Genomic DNA, 10,474 nt, shown 5'->3' with positions numbered 1-10,474 from the left:
TGGCAGAGCTGTCACATTCACTCCTTTGTTTTACTTTTCCCCTAAGCCTTGGCTGGCAAGCAGTGGTTTTCCAACAGGCCCCACCCCACTCCCAGCCCCTACTGCCTCTCTCTGCCTCACCTGCACCTGTTTATCTGTGTCCCTTCCCCAGTGCCCCCAGGCACACTTGAGCCACCACATTCCCTGGATTTTACTCCCTACACACCCTTGGCAGTGATCTGGTACATGTTATCTCCCATCTGTGAGCTCCCAGAGGGCCAGGGCCAACTCAGTTTCATCTCTCTGTCCTTAGCACTGAGTCCTTATATACACAGTAGGTGCTCAAGAAATATTGCTACCTTACAGTTACCAAGGCAATACCTTTGTAAAAGAGGGAGAAGCCAGGTGTAGTGGTGCACACCTGTAATCCCAGTGCTCTGGAGGCTGAGGCAGGAGGATTGAGTGTTTGAGGCCAGCCTGGGCTACAGAGTGAGACCATGTCTCAGCAGAAGCACACACACAGCCAGACACACAGACACACACACACGAGGAGGGGAACCTCTGGGCAGGGTAGCGGCCGCCAGAGAGAGGGTTATCCCCCTTCCTTGCTTTCGGCCACAGGATGCTGCAGAGTTGAGGTTAGGTCTCCTGGCTTCTGTTGTCCCTTTCTCGGAACCCAGGCACCATATAAAGAAGCCTGAGCTGTCCTGCTGGAAAGGCCACATGGAGGGGAGCCCAGCCCAGCTCCAGGTGGGAGGCGGTCCAGTAGCAAACCCAGCTGATCCCGTGTCAAGCAGGGCTCACAGAACCCCGGGCTCTGCCTGAATCCCTGGCTCACAGAGCCACGAGTGGTAAAATAGCCGTTGTTTAAGGGTCTGTGCTTTGGGGCGGTTTGCTACACAGTGGTAAATAGCTGGTAGGACGATTGTCTGCTCACTGTGGAGCTAACTGAACAGATGGGAAGCTGAAAAGGCACTGGATGCACAGAACATACCACATGTCACAGCTTAGCAACACAGTGTCCTACAGGGTGGCTTGTTTCCCCCCCGTGACCCCATGGCTGCCCTAAAACTCTCAATCCTCCTGCCTCAACCTCCTGAGTGCTGGGATTACAAGCTTGCACCACCACTCCCCTCTAATGTATGAGCAGAAAACTTGGCAAGGTGGTATTGGTGGCCTCTGAGTTGAGACTTAGGTTATTGGAATGCAAGCTTTTCTACTTTGTTTTTTGTTTAACTTTCAAAAAGTACAGGGTCCTTTACCCCAGGGGCAAAGTCAGCACCACCAGCATGGGTCAAATTGGAAACAGGTGTCATCCGATCGGATGTACTGAGAGTGGCAGAGCAGAAGCTAAATCGGATCTTGACGAAACAGTTGACACACCAAGCGGAGGGACATTCTGCAAGATAAGTCATCTGTTCTCAAGGAGTGTCAACATCATGAATACCAAAAAAAGAAAAAAGGAGGAGTGAAGGACTGACCCAGATGAAAGGAGGCTAAAGAGACAGGTGACCAAGCACCACAGACGGTCCAGGGCTCCTTTTGTGACAAAGGACATCGCTGTGACAAATGGTGAGATCAAATGCAGTTCGAAGACAGGACAGTTATTCTGTATCAGTGTTAATTCCCTGGTTTTGATCGATATGGTGGTTTCTTGTTTTGGTGGTTATTGCTTTTTTGTTGTTGTTTTGGCAGTACCGGGGTTTGAACTCTTGGCCTCAGGTTTGCTGGGCAGGCTAGGCCACAGTCTCAGCTCTATCCTGGGTAAGAGAGCGTGGCTTCATTTTAGGAAACTCACCCTGAAGTATTTCAAGGCAAAGAGATGCTTCCCCACAACTTACTGTTAAGTGATTCTGAAAAAACATGTCTCTTCCTTCTCTCTGCAAACAAAGAAAAAGAGTGAGTGGAATGTGGGAATCCGGAAGAAAGGTACAGAATTCTCACTCATTTCCCCAGATTGGGGATTGAACTCAGGGCTCTGAGCATGCTGGGCAAGCACTCTAGCACCAAGCCACACCCTGGCCCAGGATATGGGATTCTTTGTGCTGTTCTTGCAACTTGTCTTTAAGTCCAAAATTACATTAAAATAAAAAGTAAAAGCCATGCACTGGTGGCTCACGCCTGTAATCCCAGCTATTCAGGAGGCAGAGACCAGGAGGATCACGGTTCAAAGCCAGCCCAGGCAAAATAGTTCATGAGACCTTATCTTGAAAATACTTAAAACAAAAAAGGGCTGGTGGAGTGGCTCAAGGTGAAGGCCCTGCATTCAAATCCCAGCACTGCAAAATAAATAAATAATAAAAATTAACAAAGAATATAATAAAAAAGTTAAAAATGTTAATGAAAAACTCAAATTACCAGCACCAGAGAAAAAGAAAAAGGAAAGGAAGGAAGAGAGGGGAGGGAGGGGGGGATGGAGGGGGGATGGAGGGGGGATGGAGGGGGGAGGGATGGAGGGAAGGGGGAAGGGGGACAGGAAAGGAGGAAGGGAGGGAGGAGGAGGGAGGGGGAAAGGAGGGAGGGAGGAAGGGAGGATGGAGGGGGGATGGAGGGGGGATGGAGGGAGGGGGAAGGGGCAGAGGAAAGGAGGAAGGGGGGAGGGAGGGGGAAAGAGGGGGAGGGAGGGAGAAAAGTTTTTTTTTTTTTTTTAGAAAGTTACCTTTTATTTATTTATTTTTTTTTTTCATTTTTCTTTTATTATTCATATGTACATACAAGGCTTGGTTTATTTCTCCCCCCTGACCCCCTCCCTTACCACCCACTCCACCCCCTCCCGCTCCCCCCCTCAATACCCAGCAGAAACTATTTTGCCCTTATCTCTAATTTTGTTGTAGAGAGAGTATAAGCAATAATAGGAAGGAACAAGGGGTTTTGCTGGTTGAGATAAGGATAGCTGTACAGGGCATTGACTCACATTGATTTCCTGTGCGTGGGTGTTACCTTCTAGGTTAATTCTTTTTGATCTAATCTTTTCTCTAGTACCTGTTCCCCTTTTCCTATTGATCTCAGTTGCTTTTAAGGTATCTGCTTTGGTTTCTCTGCGTTAAGGGCAACAAATGCTAGCTAGTTTTTTAGGTGTCTTACCTATCCTCACCCCTCCCTTGTGTGCTCTCGCTTTTATCATGTGCTCATAGTCCAATCCCCTTGTTGTGTTTGCCCTTGATCTAATGTCCACATATGAGGGAGAACATACGATTTTTGGTTTTTTGAGCCAGGCTAACCTCACTCAGAATGATGTTCTCCAAGTCCATCCATTTACCAGCGAATGATAACATTTCGTTCTTCTTCATGGCCGCATAGAATTCCATTGTGTATAGATACCACATTTTCTTAATCCATTCGTCAGTGCTGGGGCATCTTGGCTGTTTCCATAACTTGGCTATTGTGAATAGTGCCGCAATAAACATGGATGTGCAGGTGCCTCTGGAGTAACAGTCTTTTGGGTATATCCCCAAGAGTGGTATTGCTGGATCAAATGGTAGATCGATGTCCAGCTTTTTAAGTAGCCTCCAAATTTTTTTCCAGAGTGGTTGTACTAGTCTACATTCCCACCAACAGTGTAAGAGGGTTCCTTTTTCCCCGCATCCTCACCAACACCTGTTGTTGGTGGTGTTGCTGATGATGGCTGTTCTAACAGGGGTGAGGTGGAATCTTAGTGTGGTTTTAATTTGCATTTCCTTTATTGCTAGAGATGGTGAGCATTTTTTCATGTGTTTTCTGGCCATTTGAATTTCTTCTTTTGAGAAAGTTCTGTTTAGTTCACCTGCCCATTTCTTTATTGGTTCATTAGTTTTGGGAGAATTTGGGAGGGAGAAAAGTTGAGAGGAAAAGAGGAAAGGGAAGGAAAGGAAAGAAAAAGGAAATTGTGACGTGTGCCTGGTTGCCCCCAGAGAGGACAGAGCCCTGCCAGGGCTGCTTCGGCTGTTCCTGGTGTCTTTCTCCTCTCCCCTGGTGGCATGCATGTGACAAGGAGCCCCTGGCTGGCACCTGGAGAGGATAAACAGCCCCTGCTCAGCTCACCCCTGCCCGTTGCCCCAGCATCCAACAGAATCTGCAGATGTCTTCACTTCCAAGGAGACTGCAGGAAATATCCCGACAGAGTGATCGCTGCGAGCAGGGCCTGGTGACAACTCTTCCTTGCACAACTGAAGGGTGGGCTCCTGTCCTGACGGCACAAAGCATGCACAGACGGTAGAGCGTGGGGACTTGAGTGGCCTTTTCCAGAAGCTTGAGTGAGCAGCTGGGGCCAGCAGCTATGTTATCTGCCCATGGCAGGGCTGGGGGCGTGAGGAGAGGGCAGAGATGCTGTCTGGGGACACTGGAGTCTCTCCAAGCTTTTCTGCTGAAATCTACAGCTCTCCTCCCTTGTTCTTCCTGCGATTCTGAAGGGACAGCAGTGTGGCACCCTTATGGGATTCCTGCCTCAGCAGAACTCCAAGGTTGGCATGTCACTGGTGCATGTCACTGGTGCACGTCTCTGGGCAGAGCTTCCGGAGGGGAGCAGAGGGCTGGGCTGGAAAGAGCCAGGGGTTTGGCATCCCAGACAGCCACGCAGGCAGCTCCTACTTCCTGACATCAGCCTGGAGACTTGTGGTGCTGAGCTGCACAGCACCCCCACCCTGCCTTCTCCACCCCATAAAATGGAAATGATCAAGCCACCGAGGTGGATGAAGGTACCTGGATAGGAAAGTGGCCAGCACAAAGTAGGTTCACCCAAACATCAGTTCTTCAGTTCTACCCAGGTTTACTTAGTCAGTGCCGACTCTGAGCCAGGTGTAGCTCATGGGGACAGTGGGGGGGCTTAACCACATGGGCAGGTCCTATGTCTCCCCTCCTCCCCCTGGTCTCCTTCTTAGGTGACATCAACACTGCAGCCCAGCTGCTCACCTCTGAGTGACTGAGTTTGTTACCCAATCTACTTGTGCCTCAGTTTCCCAACTTGGCAACAGGCATAGTATCAGAATCTTCTTACACTGCTGTGTCCACACGTAAATCGAACACCAGCAAAGGCTTCTGCAGCAGATACAGCAGGCCAGTTGCGGTCTACGCTTTCATTAGCATTTCTCCCATCCCATAGGTGAGAAACTGAGGCACAGAGAGCCTGGGGGATTTGCCCCAAATCTCAGAGATGAAAGAGGCAGAGCTGGAATTCCTGGAGTTCCTTACTCCAGGAACTTGGGATCTCAGATCAAGTAACAAATCTCCATACCCACCCTTAGCACGTGCCCAGCAAGGGGCAGGTGCTCACCTTGTGGCCGGGACAGACAGAGGTGACTAAGGGTCTCAGCACCCCAAAAATAGCATCCAGCCCAGGAAGCCTCAGAAACTGTCTAAGAAGGATACTTTTCTGGGTGCGCAGGGCTCTGGCGGCTGACTTGACATCAAATCTTTCCAGAATGGCAGGAGAAAGGAGTGCAACCAGGGGACACGGGCACTCCCTGAAATTGGGGCATCCCAGCAAGACCGGAAAGGCCGTAATAACCAGTTCATTAAGATGCAGGCTCTGCCCCACTACTCATGAATGGATTAAGAAAATGTGGTATCTATACACAATGGAATTTTATGCAGCCATGAAGAAGACAAAATGTTGTCATTCGCTGGTAAATGGATGGAATTGGAGAACATCATTCTGAGTGAGGTTAGCCTGGCCCAAAAGACCAAAAATCGTATGTTCTCCCTCATATGTGGACATTAGATCAAGGGTAAACACAACAAGGGGATTGGACTTTGAGCACATGATAAAAGTGAGAGCACACAAGGGAGGGGTGAGGATAGGTAAGACACCTAAAAAATTAGCTAGCATTTGTTGCCCTTAACGCAGAGAAACTAAAGCAGATACCTTAAAGCAACTGAGGCCAATAGGAAAAGGGGACCAGGTACTAGAGAAAAGGTGAGATCAAAAAGAATTAACCTAGAAGGTAACACACACGCACAGGAAATCAATGCGTGTCAACTCCCTGTATAGCTATCCTTACCTCAACTAGCAAAAACACTTGTTCCTTCCTATTATTGCTTATACTCTCTCTACAACAAAATTAGAGATAAGGGGAGAGGGAGGGGCTGGGGAGATTAAGGGAGGGGGTGGGGGCAGGGGGGAGAAATGACCCAAGCATTGTATGCACATATGAATAAAATTAAAAAAAAAAAAGATGCAGGCTTTGTAGACAGTGGTGGGAGACCGGCAGCAGGTGTCATTATGTCAGGTAGAGCTGGAGCTTGACATTTTTCTCCAGTGTTGGAGGTGATGTCACTCTAGAGTGCGAAACAAGTGAGACCCTCCCCAGGCAGCGCTGAAGACCCAGGCCAAAGCTTCAAGGGCAGCAGTGGGGAAGAGAATATTGTTTCCTTTAGTAGCAAGCAAGCAGATGGTGCGTGGAAAGGCAAGGCCAGGCACCTGGTGAAAACCTGCTGTGTGCCAGGCTCAACTTCCCCCAGCAGGATGAAGAAGGGGTTCTAGGCCAGGCAGGAAATGGGTTTGGGTGTTTCTGGGGGTGGATTGGGTGTAGTCGTCTTTCCAGCCTCCCTGATTTTTCCTACTTCATTTGTAATTGCTGGTTCTAAAAAGTTGAAGTGAAATTCACATAAAATTAACTACGTGCAAGTGTAGGACTCAGTGGCATTTAGTCCAGTCCAGTGTGGTACAACAAACGCCTCTATCGTGGTCCACATGATTTCATCATCCCAAGAGGAAACCCGTTACTCATTCGCCCCCACCCACCCCAGGCTACCTGTATTTGCTTTCTTCCTCATGGATTTGCCTGTTTGGATGGTTCATAGAAAGGCGACCTTTCGTGTCTGGCCTCTCTCACTTATATTTTGAGGTCCATCCACCTTGTAGCACATACCAGAACTGTCTTCCTGAATTTTATTGGTGGCACTCTTCCATTGTAGGGACAGGTCACATTTTCTTTATCTTATTGTCCATTGATGGATGTCCAGGTTTCCACTTTTTGGCTTTTTTGAGTAATATTGTGTACAAATTTTTATGTGGATATATATTTCCTTCCTTCCTTCCTTCCTCCCTCCCTTCCTTCCTTCCTTCTTCCTCCTCTCCACCCCCACGTGTCTCTGTCTCTGTCTGTCTGTATCTCTCTCTCTCTTTCTCTGACAGTGTCTCACCGTGTAGCTCAGGCTGGCCTTGAACTCATGATCCTCCTGCCTCAGCCTCCAGAGTGCTGAGGCTACAGGTGTGTACCACCATGCCCAGCTTAGATGTACATGTCTTCTTGGGTATATACCTATGAGTGGGATTACTGGGTCACATGGTAACTATTTTTGAAGACCCCCCCCAAACTGTTTCCTATAGCAGCTGCAACATTCTATTATACACCCCCCCACCCCCCACCCAGCAATGCACAGAGTTCTGACTACCCCACGCCTGCATCAACACACCTTTTTGTTTTGGTGGTGGTGGTGGGGTTTGAACTCAGGGCCTCATGCTTGCTAGGCAGGTGCTCTACTGCTTGAGCCACTCCACCAGCCCTTGTCATTTTCTGGTTGATTGTTTATTTGTTTGTGTTTATCACCAATTTTTCATAAGGCCAAGGTAAATCCTTGTCTGCCCCTGGGGCCTTGCCTTGCCCCTAAAGACTTCATCACCCAGGGAGAGGTCCGGTGGGCCCAGCTGCACCTTGCCTCACCAACCAACCCCAGGTGGCATGGGGGTGGCTTGGGCAGGGGGGATGGCTGTGTGTGAGTTAAGACAGAGCTGGGTCACCTGGGTACCCAAGCAGCAATCACTAAAGTAAGCAGCATTTTGCCTACTCAACCAGGCCACCAAGAGCCTAAGTGAGCTGGCAGGGGACAATGCCAGGCCTGGGTACCAGAAAGTACAGCAGGACCCCCAAGAGGCAAGCAATGCAAGCATACTGTCCTCGGAAGGGACAGCTACTACACACAACTGACTGTGACTAAGGTATTGACCACAGTGCATTGACACGTACTCGACAACTGCAACAGTGCTCACCGAGTGCTTCTGGTGGGCTGAGTGCGTCATTCTGTGAAGTGCTACAGCAATCCTGGGACACAGGCTTTAAAACTGCTGATGATGCTTGGAGAAGGTAAAGACTGTATCCACCACTGAGGACACCATAGGCTGCAAGTGACAGACAACACAGCTTAGACGGGCTCAGTGGCCTTAAGCAATAAGACAAGTCATTATCCCACACAGTGACAAAGTCAAGGAAGGGCAGGCTCCACCTGTAACACAGCCCAGGCTGTGTGGACCATCATCAACTCTGAGTTCTTCCTGCCCAACTATGACGTCCTTGGCTTGGCTTTGTCCTGTGCTGTAGAGATTCCCAGTGTCACATTCTGACCTTCATCTGCCATCCAGGGTGTCTTTCTTTGAGGAGGGGGCCTTTCCCAGAAGCCCCAGCAGTCTTGCTGGGTGGTGACCACATGACCACCAGGGAACCAACCACCGGCAAGAGGAACGAACTCACAACTGCCTTCATCATTACTTGGGTAGAACAGATCGGGACATGGGGCAGCGACGGGGTCAACCGCCACACAGCCAGAGTTCAACCCCAGAGTGCTTCACTCCAGACTATTCAGGACTGTGTAGCTCAAGCAAAGATTGCTCTCCAAACTTCAGCCCAGCCCTTCCCCACCCCCCAACTTCCTTTTCTGTTTTTTTGTTTTTGTTTTTTTTCTTTATTTGGTGGGACTGGAGTTTGAACTCAGGGCTTTGCACTTGCAATGCAGGCGCTCTACCACTTGAGCCACACCTCCAGTCCATTTTGCTCTGGTTATTTTGGAGATGGGGGTCTCTCAAACTATTTGCCAGGGCCGGCCTTGAACCATGATCCTCCTGATCTCAGCTCTCTAAGTAGCTAGGATTACAGGCGTGAGTCACCAGTGTCAGCTTGATGTTGTTTTGAGACAGTCTCACTATGCTGCCCGGCTGGTAGCAAACTCCAGGGCTCCTTCTTCAGCATTCCCAGTAGCTGGGACTGTAGGAGTATCACTACACCTTGCTTAGAAAAATTCTCCTTCTCTTCTAGTCTCTCCTTCTATCTCCCTCCCTCTCTTCTCTCTTTCTCCTCCCCCTCCCTCCCTCTTTTCCTCCCCCATTCCTTCTCTCCCTCCCTCCTTTCCTTCCCTCCTTCCTTCCCTCCCTTTCTTCTTTCCCTCTTTCCCTCCATCCTTCCTGTCCTGGGGAAGGAGCCCAGGGCCTGGTGCATATACCACCAGACCCTGACTTCCTTTCCACCCATGGTTTCCAGCAGCCAGGCATCACCACCTTCCCCAGGTCCACCCCACCAGGGACCCGCACAGCCATTCTTTTCAGGCAGGCAGGCTCAGAGCCCCAGCAGGGAGCGTCTCATCTGCTCTGATCACATGTCCACTCGCATCAGCTCTCCTAGCTGCCCTCAGAGCCGTGGCCTCAGAACTGCTCCTGTTCCATTGGACATATCTGGCTGGTCAGCCGTTTGGGGCCCAGGCCGGCAGCAAAGGCTTCTTGGATCTGCTGTCTGTCTGAAAGCATCAGCTGCAGCACCACCAGGCAACACGGCCCCATCATTGGAGGAATCGGAGGGAGCTGTGCAATTAGCATGCCACCTTTCCTGTGCAGGATGCCAAAGCCTGAGGTGGCGTGGGCACAGTGGTGGTGAGGGTTTTGGTGGAGTGAGAGGGAGTGATAGCAGAGAAAGAAGGAAAGAGGAGGGAGGGAGAGGGGAGGAAGAGAGATAGCAAAGGGGCCTCATCTCATTGTCCTGTCTGCACCCCTGACACCTGCTCCAGGGCAGTGCAGAGTTGGTTGAACCCTCCTGCAAGGTGAGGGAGAGGAAGTCCCTGAAAGAGAAAAGGATGAGGGAAGACGGAGATAAAGAGACGTCAGCAACATGGCAGGGCAGGAAGTCCCCTGGGACCAGCATTAATGTTCTGTTCACCTTTATGTTCTCCTTTCTGTGCTCTGAATATTTGTTTCCTTCCACAATTCAGACGGTGACATTGAACCCCAATGTGTTGCTATTAAGGAGTGGAACCATTGGGAGGTGACTGGCTCATGAAAATGGAGCTGTGGTGAATAGGCAGGAACTCACTTACCCTTTTGCTATGCGAGGCCACAGCAAGATGGTGCCATCTGTGGACTGGACACTGAATCTGTAGTTGACTTGACCTTGGATTTCCAGCCTCTAGAACTGTGAGCAATACATTCCTGTTGTTTATAAATCAGCCAATCTCAGGAATTTTGTGACAGCAGCCAGAGGGGAATAAAACAATGATCAGCCTTGGAATTCTGGGAGGCATAATGGGGGGGAGAGAGAAAAGATAGAAGAAGAAGACGGGGTGGGGGGGGGAGAGAGGTAGGGGAGTGATGAAAGGAAGCACGGGGTGGTGGGGGGCATTGGACACAGAGGACAGGAATGAAGAAAGGGAGGCACCAAAAGGCATAGGAGGAGGGAGGCGCCAGCAGGCAGGAACACCAGGCGAGGGAGGAGGAAGTGGAGAGGCTGAGCCAGCCTGGGAGCCAGAACTGGCCCATCCC

General features: G+C 50.1%; 1 long non-coding RNA gene across 1 annotated transcript; it reads right to left on the bottom strand.

The window, feature by feature from the left end:
- Positions 1 to 628: 628 nt before the first annotated feature.
- Positions 629 to 10,222, bottom strand: LOC141418843 (uncharacterized). Its single transcript, XR_012443495.1, has 3 exons — positions 10,033 to 10,222; positions 7,946 to 8,074; positions 629 to 1,859 (listed from the first exon to the last, which is right to left on the bottom strand). It is a non-coding gene; the product is annotated as an uncharacterized lncRNA (long non-coding RNA).
- Positions 10,223 to 10,474: the final 252 nt, after the last annotated feature.

Source organism: Castor canadensis, chromosome 18 (genome assembly GCF_047511655.1).
Source record: "Castor canadensis chromosome 18, mCasCan1.hap1v2, whole genome shotgun sequence".
Classification (NCBI taxonomy): Eukaryota; Metazoa; Chordata; class Mammalia; order Rodentia; family Castoridae; genus Castor; species Castor canadensis.
Note: the sequence above shows the minus strand (reverse complement) of the source record. Positions and strands in the feature narration are given on the sequence as shown.